Source organism: Rhinolophus sinicus, linkage group LG05 (assembly GCF_036562045.2).
Source record: "Rhinolophus sinicus isolate RSC01 linkage group LG05, ASM3656204v1, whole genome shotgun sequence".
Classification (NCBI taxonomy): domain Eukaryota; kingdom Metazoa; phylum Chordata; class Mammalia; order Chiroptera; family Rhinolophidae; genus Rhinolophus; species Rhinolophus sinicus.
In genome coordinates this window covers 146,303,936-146,314,810 of record NC_133755.1, presented here as the reverse complement: position 1 = coordinate 146,314,810, position 10,875 = coordinate 146,303,936, and the positions used below count along the sequence as shown (strand labels likewise).

The 10,875-nt window shown below is 42.2% G+C and overlaps 2 pseudogenes; both read left to right on the top strand.

Moving 5' to 3' along the window:
* Positions 1-342: 342 nt before the first annotated feature.
* On the top strand, positions 343-2,021 carry LOC109452183 (large ribosomal subunit protein eL8; annotated as a pseudogene).
* Positions 2,022-3,976: 1,955 nt separating this feature from the next.
* LOC109452182 (large ribosomal subunit protein eL31) lies at positions 3,977-7,688 on the top strand (annotated as a pseudogene).
* Positions 7,689-10,875: the final 3,187 nt, after the last annotated feature.

Below are 10,875 nucleotides of genomic sequence, written 5' to 3'. Positions count from 1 at the left end.
TTCCTCAGCTATAAACTGAAGATTACAGTACCTATCTGCAAGATTATGGCCAAATTTAAATGAAAAAAAAAAAAAAAGGTACATGAAAGTACTTCATACATTTTACAGTGCAATGTGAGTGCAGAATTTTATTTTTGTGCACAATTATACATAAATCGAAACTAAAGCTCTCACTCTTTCAAAATGAAACTTCCTTAAAAATCTCCACAGTTACTCATTTCCTGCAGGTATTGGGGTACACTCAGCAGCAGAAAAAGGGAGGAAGTGGCATCAGTCAAGCAGGTGATATCAGAAACACTACCCATCAGGAATATGGCCCAGTCTCTCCTCCCACTGCCCAAAATGTCGAAAGGGAAGAAGGCTACGGGGAAGCAGGTGGAGCCAGCCCCTGCTGTCAGGTAGAAGCAGGAGGCCAAGAAGGTGCTAGGTAAATCCCCTGTTTGAGGAAAGGCCCAAGAATTCTGGCATTGAACAGGACATCTGTCATGCGGGAGACCCTGCTCCCTGCACCATTTGTCATGCGGGGAGTCATGCGGGGTCTCTGCTCCTGCTCCCTGCACAAGAACGCAGGATGTGGCTAGGCACAAAAGGAACACCCACGGAGCCATAGGTAGGGGAGTCATACCACTATAGTCTCGCTGGCAGCTGGGTTGGAGACACAGGAAGCAGGAGCCACACGATCCGCAACCTTCCAGCGCTTGCAGGCCCAGCCACCGTCTTCTTGCTAGCCCCCATTTCTTTCTGCTAGCGTAGCCACAGCAGTTATATTAGTGCCCAATGGCTCACTGGTTACAGCTGATGGCCAACTAGCCACAGCTGATGGCCATCCAATCACAGTTGATGGCCATTTACTACCTGAGCCAGCACCTTTCTATGTGAGGCTGAGAGCCTGGAAACTACTTTCTGGGGCTCTGTGCCCACAACATCCAGCCCCAAAGGGACTTCATCCGCTTTGTCGAGTGTCCCCAGTACCTTCAGCTGCAGGAGCATAGAGCTATTCTCTATAAACGCCTAAAAGTGCTTCCTGCCATTAACCCTTTCCCCCAGACCTTGCACCGCCAGACTGCCTAAGCTGGCTCACAAGTACAGACCAGAGACAAAGCAAGAGAATAAGCAGAGATCACTGGCTCAGGCTGAGAAAAAAGATGCCAGCAAAGGTGAAGGTCCCCACCAAGAGGGCACCGGTCCTTCGAGCGGGGGTTAATATTGTCACCATGTTGGTGGAGAACAAGAAGGCTCAGCTGGCGGTGACTGCACGTGACCGGGATCCCGTAGAGCTGGTTGTCTTCCTGCCTGCCCTGTGCCTTACGATGGGGGTTCCCTACTGCATTACCAAGGGGCAGGCCAGGCTGGGGCATCTCGCCCACAGGAAGACCTGCACCCCCACTGCCTTCACACAGGTGAACTCAGAAGACAAAGGAGCACTGGCTAAGCTGGTGGAAGCTGTCCGGACCAATCACAATGACAGATGAGATCCAATGTCACTGGGGGAGTGTGGGGACAGAGCCCCAGAAAGTAGTTTACAGGCTCTCGGCCTCACGTGGAGGGGTGCTGGCTCGGGTAGTAGATGGCCGTCAGCTGTGGCTGATTGGCCGTCAGCTGTAGCCAGTTAGCCAATTAGCCGCCAATATAACTGCTGCGGCTACGGAGGAGAGAAGAAGGAGGAAAGAGAAAGAATGGGGGCCAGCAAGAAGATGGCGGCTGGGCTGGCAAGCGTGGATGGTGGTTTGCGGACAGTGTGGATCCAGCCTGCATTGAGAGTATAGTGCCGCCAGAGAGAATATAGTGGTATGACTCCCCTACCTATGGCTCCATGGGTGTTCCTTTTTGGCCTCACCATATCCTGTGTTCTTGTGTGGGGAGCGGGAGCAGAGACCCCGCAGGCCTCCCTGCACGACAAATGGCGCAGCGAGCAGGGTCTCCGCATGACAGGGAGCAACGTCCTGGGCCCCAAATCAGGGACTCACATTGCCAAGCTGGAAAAGACAAAGGCTAATGAACTTGCCACCGAGCTGGGCTGAGTGTACACTGCTGGCGTTTTCTGTATATAAAAGTAATAAAATGTCTCCTTTAAAAAAAAAAAAAAGAATAGGACACAGGCAGGTCTGTAAACAATAGTCATGGTACATGACAGACAGAAAACACACCAAGACTTGGACAAATGGGCTGGAGGTCAGGAAGGGCAGGCACTGGTGCTGGAATCCTGGAGTTCAGGCCAGGGAGGATTTGCAATGGTGAAACCAAACCCCAATTTTAGAGAAACTTAGACACAGTAAAACAGAGGCACAAGGAGTATTGTCACAAGGGCAAAACCAGAGAGCCATGTTATCAGAAGTGGCTTACAAGGAAAGAATTTGGCATAAGGAATAAGGCAAAAATTTAGTTATGGAACCATGTAGCCATAAGGATCATACAGGGCTGAGCTGCCTGAGCTACTGACCTCAGGTTCTAGAAATTTCTTGTCAGCTGGTAAGGTTGGTATGTTTTCAAACTTAAGTGCAGGAGGTTATATTTATGCCTATTAAATTTCATCTTATTTCTTTTGGCCCATCAGTCCAGCCTGTCAGTATCTTTTTGAATCTTGACACTGTCATCCAAAGACTTAGTTGTTGCCACCAGCTTCATGTCACCTGCAGATTTGATCAATGTGCTTTCCATGCTTTGTCACTGGTTTATTAAAAGTTCTGTAGAGCCCTGTGGCACATCCCTAAAACTTCCTCTAGGAGATAGCCAGCTTCAAAGCCAGCTTCACTCTCAGTGAGCCTCACTTCTTCACCTTTCTACAAAAGCATAAAGAGGACTGTCAGCCGTCTTGCTAAAATCTCAAAACACTGAAAGTCCTAGCTCTGTCCTTGATTTTCTTCTCTACACTCCCCTCTTACTCTTAGCTACCTCTGCACACATGCTCACCTCCTCCCCTCCTCTCCTCCCACCTTGAAATTATAGTCACTCTTTGTGCCAGGGTCTACTCCCTTCACCTGTGCCATGAATCCCAGCACCTCTAATCCCTTCTACATCATTTAATGCATCATGTTTCCTCTATCTTTGTTTTCCACCTCCTCCTTTCCACCAGCGTCTCAGCCTAGCACAGTAGCACGCATCAGAATCTCCTGGATGGCTTGTTAAATCACAGGTTCCTGGGGACCAAAAAACTGCATTTCTAACAAGTTCCAATGGTTTTAACATGCGATACTTGGACCAGCAGCATATGGGAACTTGTCAGATTGCACATGCTTAGGCCCCACTCTAGACCTAGTAATTAAAACTGTGGAGGGGGAATGGCTAGAGTTCAGTAATCTGTGTTTTAACCAGCCCTCCAGGTGATTCTCAGGCATGCTAAATCTGAGAATCACTGGTCAGCTTATTGAGTAAAAACAGGACTTTGCAGCCAGGGAAATTTGAGTCCAGATCCCTGCTGTGTTCCTTCCTACCTGTGTACTGTGGTCACCTGGCTTACCTTCCCAAAGCCTCAATGTTCTAATCTATATACCAGGAATGATAATACCTACCTCTGTGGGTGGAAATGAAGATTAAATGAGATAATGTAGGTAAAAAACTTAGTACAAAGCCTAAATATTCAATAAATGGAAGCAATATTTGCTTAACTTATTAGGAAAGTCTGAATCTCTGTCATCACTTAAAAAGAAAAAGTCTCTCCCTCTATCTTGTCTTACTGTGACCTTCATAGCCAAACCCATAAAAATCTCCATTCCCTGTCTCCAATTTCTCACATCTCATCACTCCTTAGATTGCCACAGTTGGCTTCCAAAAGTAGTGGACTCTACAGCTCTCATTTTTCTAGCCTCTGTATTCTTTCCTTCATGACATTCTCTCTTTCCTTGGTTTTCCTCTTCCCCCTTTCATGATGCTGCTCCCACCTTCCTGCTGATTCTGTCTTTGTCTTTTTAACTGGCTCTTCCCCCCATTAACTGCCTTTTCAGTGTTCTCCATAATTCATCTTTGTTTCTTCTCACCCATGACTACAGCTTTACCTACCACCTATCCTCATTCCCAGACAAGAGCTCTCTGGAGGTCCAGACATCTCCAACTGACAACTCAATATCCCAACTCAGAAGACCCGTGGCCCCTCAAAGTCAACACAAGCCAAAGATCAAACCCATGCTGCTCCCTGACATCTGTTTCTCCTTCTCAATTCCGTATGTTCTCAGAGAGACTGGGGGGCGAGAATGGGGCTCTAAAGGTCAGAGTCAGGGTCTGACTATCTCTGATCTCTATATCTGGCCTCAGAGCCAATTAGGCACTTAATAACATATATGTTTATTGAATGTGTGAATTAATAAAGTGAATTATGTCATATTGTCCAGTAAATTTCATAAAAAGAAGTTAAATACTCTAGTAGGAAAAAGAAAACGAACTTCTTCCTAAATCCACACTGTTAGTTGGAGTCATCCCTTCCCCTTCTAGATCCTGACTTCAAATGCACAGGCTTTAGTGTCTGAAATCTACCTTTCCCTTACTAAAAATCAGGATATTTACCCATTCCAGACTTTGCATACCTCTCTTCATAAATGCTCCAACATGATCAAGAGTAGTTTCATAATCACACCAGTAAGCACTTTAATTCTGCTAGAATACCATTTACCCAGAAATTTGAACACCTTTAGGACAGCTAAGTGTTTCCTCAATATTGCTTATCTGGGGTTTCTGGTCCTTTTTAAGGATGTTTGTTCTGCTCTTTTTAACGTGAAGTCCATTCTCCTTGAAGAAAAGTAGAGGTGAAATCAAAGTTGAGTACTTTGTTCTCTCAATCATGTAGCCTTCGACCACCCGTCCCTACTCCATGGAGTCTTTATCCCTTCCTGATGCTTGCGTGAAAAATACAGCTTGGCATGTTGTTTTTCTATCACCTTTAGCATTCTTATCACGATAAGGTTTAGACTTGCTGATTATATTCTTACATTTTTAGCCACTTTAGGAATATTCTTTCTTGGCAATGAGCCCCTCCTTCAGTCTTTTGTATCCTGGCCAAAGGAGAGCAGGTGAAGAGATGAAGGAGCTAGGGAGCCAGGCTGAGAAGGGAGCAGGTGTCCCCCTGCCCTGAGGAGGTCCCATCGGTCTAAGCAGCACAGGTATCAGAAGGACACAAAGCCGAGCACCAGCTCTCAGCAACCAGAAAATGCAAGCCCGGGGCTGGCCAGATGTTTCCTGTTGAACCAGACATGCAAGTATTTTAGCTTCTTATCTGATAACATGAACATTTCAAATTTGTTGTTATTTTAATTTTAGATTTGCCTATCTTAATTCCAGATTGCTGTTTAATCATCAGTGGTTTGGAACATTTCAGCTTTTAGTTTCTTACTAAGTTAAGTATTTAATGATCTGTAAACAAACACTTGAGAAGATGCTACTTAAAGGGCCTCTAATCCCTCTGTACTTTGTTAAATGAATAAATTCACTCTTAAATTATCTTCTGATTTTTAAGTAAGCATTCTGCTACTAATGTCAAAAAAACTAAGGCTGGGGATGGTGGTCATTGAAGGGAAGGAAGCATTGCTTTAAAAATCTTTTGGGCTTTTTCAGTTCCCACTCCAGCTGGGGGTAAATTCTTTTTGTGGAGTTTCTCTGGCCATCATAATCAGGAGGGAGGGTTTGGGAAAGGGAAAAAAAAAAGCAGGGGGTGAGAGTATGGGAGTAAGAGTGCCCCAGGACCCTGACAGGGAAGGAGAACCTATGTAAGTTTAGGGTCAAATCCAAGAAGAGAAATTCCAAGAAGAATTGACAGGAATGAGATACAGAGAAAGATTAATTTAAACACACAGTTGATTTCTTAGACAAAAGGAGATCAAAAGCCAGAGGAAACATTAAAAAGCAAACAAGGGAAACAAAAAGTGTGATTAGAAAAGGCTATGATAAAACAATTAATTGCTCATTATCAACCCTCACTTCAGATTCCAAGAATGGAATTCATATTCAGCAGGTCGTCATGCTTGGAGCACGTCCTTTATGAAATATGCGCTCACCCCTGAGACCTCACTATTGCTTTAGATAACTTAATTTTACCCTTCATAAGAACTATTTCTTACAGGTCTGTCAGATTTTCTTTTACTTCTTTTCTTTCTTTCTGGCTTTTTCTTTTTTTCTTTCTTCTTCTTTTTTAATAGCCACTCATGCCTCTTGGTTCTCTTCCAGAATCTCAGGTTTAGGGATTATGCTTTTTGAGAAACATGTCTCACCCTAGAAGTTACAGTTCTTTGCCATGGCTATTACATATATCATAACATAGTCACTTCCTCTTGAGAAATTAATCTTCCCTTATTCATCAGAATTAGGCCCAGAGCAGCAGTTCTCTTTTTCACTTCTAGGAAATGAAACTGTCAGGAGAGCAAGTATAGTATAGTCAGATGTTCTTCCAATTTATTGTCATCATTGTCTCATATTTGAATATCTGCTACAGCGAGGTTTCAGCTACAGTCCCACCTGAGATTATAGAAGTAGAAACAGATCCACGTCACTGTCAAGCAGACTCTGATCACAGAAAGGATCACCATCCAGGTAACAGCACAAGTTTTCTTGGTTTCTAAGACTGCCATGGCATGGGGAAGTGAAAATGAGCAAGCATTTTAGGGCCAGGGTCACCAGCATTAAGTCGTAGCCTGAAGCAATGGGGAAAGCAGAAGTCAAAGGTAGGAACAAAACTGGAGTGGTGAGGTGTGCAAAGATCCCAAATGCCAGGAAGGGAGTGTGCAAAAATCAAACATGGTGTGCTTCCCAAATGATAGAAGCCAATATTTGGTTTTGGAGCCAAGAGTTCATTAGGGAAAAAATAAATAAATAAATAAATAAATAAGCAAGTACAACAGTTGTGTTTTTTACAGGTTCGTGAAAGCAGAATTTCATTTGTTTGTTCATTACTCTATCCCAGGGTCCTCGCAAAGCTGCTGGCGTATACTACGCTGTTTCCCCTAAAATAAGACCTAGCCAGACAATCAGCTCTAATGAATCTTTTGGAGCAAAAATTAATATAAGACCCAGTCTTATATTACATTAGATTAGATTAGATTAGATTAGATTAGATTAGATTAGATTAGGTATTATATTGTTATGTTATGTTATGTTATGTTATGTTATGTTATGTTATGTTATGTTATGTTATGTTATGTTATGTTATGTTATGTTATGTTATGTTATAAGACCCAGTCTTATATTATAGTAAAATAAGACCGGATCTTACATTAATTTTTGCTCCAAAGGATGCATTAGAAATGATTGTCCGACTAGGTCTTATTTTCGGGGGAAACACAGTAAGTGCTCAAGAAATTAGTAGTGACATTTCCAACCTGGGCCCAGCAAAATGGCTCCCCCAAAGAAGCGTGGCAGGAGAAGAAGGGCCATTCTGCCATCAACGAGGTAGTGACCAGGGAATACATCATCAATGTTCACAAGCGCATCCTTGGAGTGGGTTTCAAGAAGTGTGCCCCTCCGGCACTCAAAAATATCCAGAAATTTTCCATGAAGGAGATGGGAACCCCAGATATGCACATTGGCATCTGACTCAACCAAGTTGCTTGGGCCAAAGGAATAAGGACTGTCCATACCACATCTGGGTGCAGTTGTCCAGAAAGTGTAATGAGGATGAAGATTCACCAAATAAGCTCTATATATTGGTTGCCTACATACCTGTCACCACTTTCAAAAATCTACAAACAGTTCATGTGGATGAGAACTAACTGCTGATTGTGTAATAAAGTAATAAATCTGCCAAAAAAAAGAAAGAAATTAGTAGTGAATCAATCAAACATCAGTGTCTGCAACATTTTTTTAAAGAAATAGACTAGCATAGGTGTGGTACACAATGATTAGAACTGATTTAAAGGGCCAACGCTCAAGTAGAGATGATGCTGCAGTACTACGTCAACCCATTTGGCCAGGGTCTACCCTCTGTCAGAGTTGTATCAAATCATACTCCTCCTGCAGTTTCAATACCACTAAGCAATCCCCACTAATAAGAGAAGAGAGAAAGTGTTCTGGGTTCTTTTGCTGTAGCACCTTTGCCATAGACATCCTTTCAACAAACATTTTTACTGCCAACATTTTTGCCACAAACATTTTTACCAAGTAACTAGTTGGCCATAAGGCTATTTTGCCATTAAAAAAAAGATATGATCATGACAAATAACAGAGGAACACTAAAAAGGGCATAGTGAAACACAAAAAAAGTGAATAACAAAATTAAAAAGACTTTCTTTATAATAAACGTAGATTCATGGCAACATTGTACAAATAACTGATCTTATCTTGTGGATTGTACCTAAGCACTTCTCTTCACTCTAAGGGAAATGTGGATTCGATTCTGCACCTTCAATGAGGGCCTCTGCCTCTCTTCCTCTTCCCAATGTAGTTTGCTCCAAAATAAGAAATCAACTCTTGGGGCAAATCATCCTCATCCGGAAGGAATATTAACTATTTTAAGACCACCCTACCGCGAAGTTTACTTATCACTCTATAGACTATTATGAGGGCCAGCTAAGATTTACATATAATATAAAAATGGAGGTAACTGCAAGAACGTCATCAATGAAAAAATGAAACCAAACTCATGACTAGCTTAAATACATTAAGTGTGCTGAAGGCAGTTGATTTGTTAATGGAGAAATGAAACCAACCAAACAAAAGAAAACCCAGCTGTCCACCAGTTAGTTTATCTTTTTTTAAGGGTAGTTGATTGATTTGTCCATGGAGAAAAGAACCCAAACAACAAAAAAACCTGTCAACCAGTTATCTTTTTTACAGCAAAATTGCCTTGCAGCCAATTAGTTATGTGGTGAAAATGTTTGCAGCAAAAATACTTGTGGTGAAGAAGTCTATGGCGAAGATGCTATGGTAAAAATATCAAAACTGCCTTTTATGTAAGTATAAATCGACTGCACACTTCAAACAATTACTTCCATGAAAGGTTTTTTTCTAAACAAAAGTAATCTGAAACCTTAGATGACACTATTAAATATATTTTTACCTTGGTTAAAATTGTTACTAGTGGGAGCCTTTAGGAAGACATTAATGGGCTTTTTAAAATTTTTGTGCTGCAAACAGGAATGGATTTCATACCTATCTGAACTGTATAATCATTTAATAGTTCTGCAATTCTAAGCTAAAATTTTTATAAGAGAAATGATCCCACTATCATCACTTACGACAAAGTCTGCCCAGTGAGTTCAAAGGATTTCTGCTTATTATACCACTACGCAGCAAGATTTTTTCCTCTGATAATCTTTGCAACAGTGGAATCCTAATATCCAACTCTTTGTAACTTTAAAATGTTGTGAATCTTTGAACCCCACTTTTGTAAGAACACTGGGTGCTTTCTGTGCCGATTTGCCTGACCCTGACCTTCACCCTCCTCCCTCAGGGGAGCATGGTGGAGCTCTTTGCAAACCACCAGAAGGTGTGGCAAAGGGTGAATGCGCAAGAGCACATTTCCCATGGATGGACAAGCTTGCCTGAGTCTCTCTCCTGATGTCAGCTTGCTTTGGGGATGATAATCTTGCAGCCATGTCCCTGCTGTTGAGAAAAAGCTGAGCACAAGGAAATGTCGTAGAAGGCAGCAAATGGGGAGCAGCACCTCAATTCAATCTTTCTAAAATTGTCACTGAGACACAGAAACCATAGATGCTGCATTTCCATGGGTAATAATAAAAGATAAATGCATGGAAATCATTGTGGGGTGTTCTAATTTATAGAGTGAGAGATGACTTAAAATGGGTCATAGGTAAATGAGTGAGAAAGCTCTTCTGTCTAAATATCTTTCTTTCCAGGTACCCACAACAGGCTAGAATTCTACACTTAGTTCACAGATGATCATGGCCATGATTAGAACAAAGGGGAGGAGAGAAAAAGCATTTTATTTCCTCTACCAACTCCCCTTGCCTTAGCTCTGACCCTGGCCACAGTCCTTTGGGGCTGTGGTTGGTTATGGGAGTGAGCAGCTAGCGGGCTACTGAATGAGAAACGAGGAGAAATGAACTCTGATGCCAAGCCAAGGTGAAAGTCACCCAGGAAAGCAGGATATATGATAAAAACGAAGCAATCATCCTAGATATGGTATGATTCTAACACCAATTCCAATGTGTGGGGGGATTTCCCACACCACCAAATTCTTGGATACCAGCTGGGTATCCTACAATTCAACTAAATTCTCGCACTATCCACCTGGAGATAACATCAGATCCCATAGGTTAAAGGACTCAGTCTTACAAGACTGCACTCCATTTCAAATGGCAATCTCAAGTCCAGGTTATTACCTGTACTTCTACCTGGGATCTACCAGCTATAGATCAGGATTTCCAACAACCCCATCCATGTTTTCTTTTTGTTTGTTTCTTTTGTTTGTTTGTTTGTTTTAATTTATTGGAGTAACAATTGTTAGTGAAATTACATAGATTTCAGGTATACAATTCTACATTACATCATCTGCAAATCCCATTGTGTGTTCACCACCCAGAGTCAGTTCTCCTTCCATCACAGTATATTTGATCCCCTTTACCCTGATCTCCCACCCCCCCACCCCCCTTCCCTCTGGTAACCACTAAACTATTGTCTGTGTCTATGAGTTTTTGTTTCTCATTTGTTTGTCTTGTTCTTTTGTTGTTTTTGGTTTATATACCACATATCAGTGAAATCATATGGTTCTCTGCTTTTTCTGTCTGACTTATTTCGCTTAGCATTATAATCTCAAGATCCATCCATGTTGTCACAAATGTTCCTATATCATCTTTGCTTACCAGCGAATAGTATTCCATTGTGTATATATACCACAACTTCTTTATCCATTCATCTATCGAAGGACATTTTGGTTGTTTCCATGTCTTGGCCACCGTAAACAAAGCTGCAATGAACATTGGAGCACACGTGTCTTTA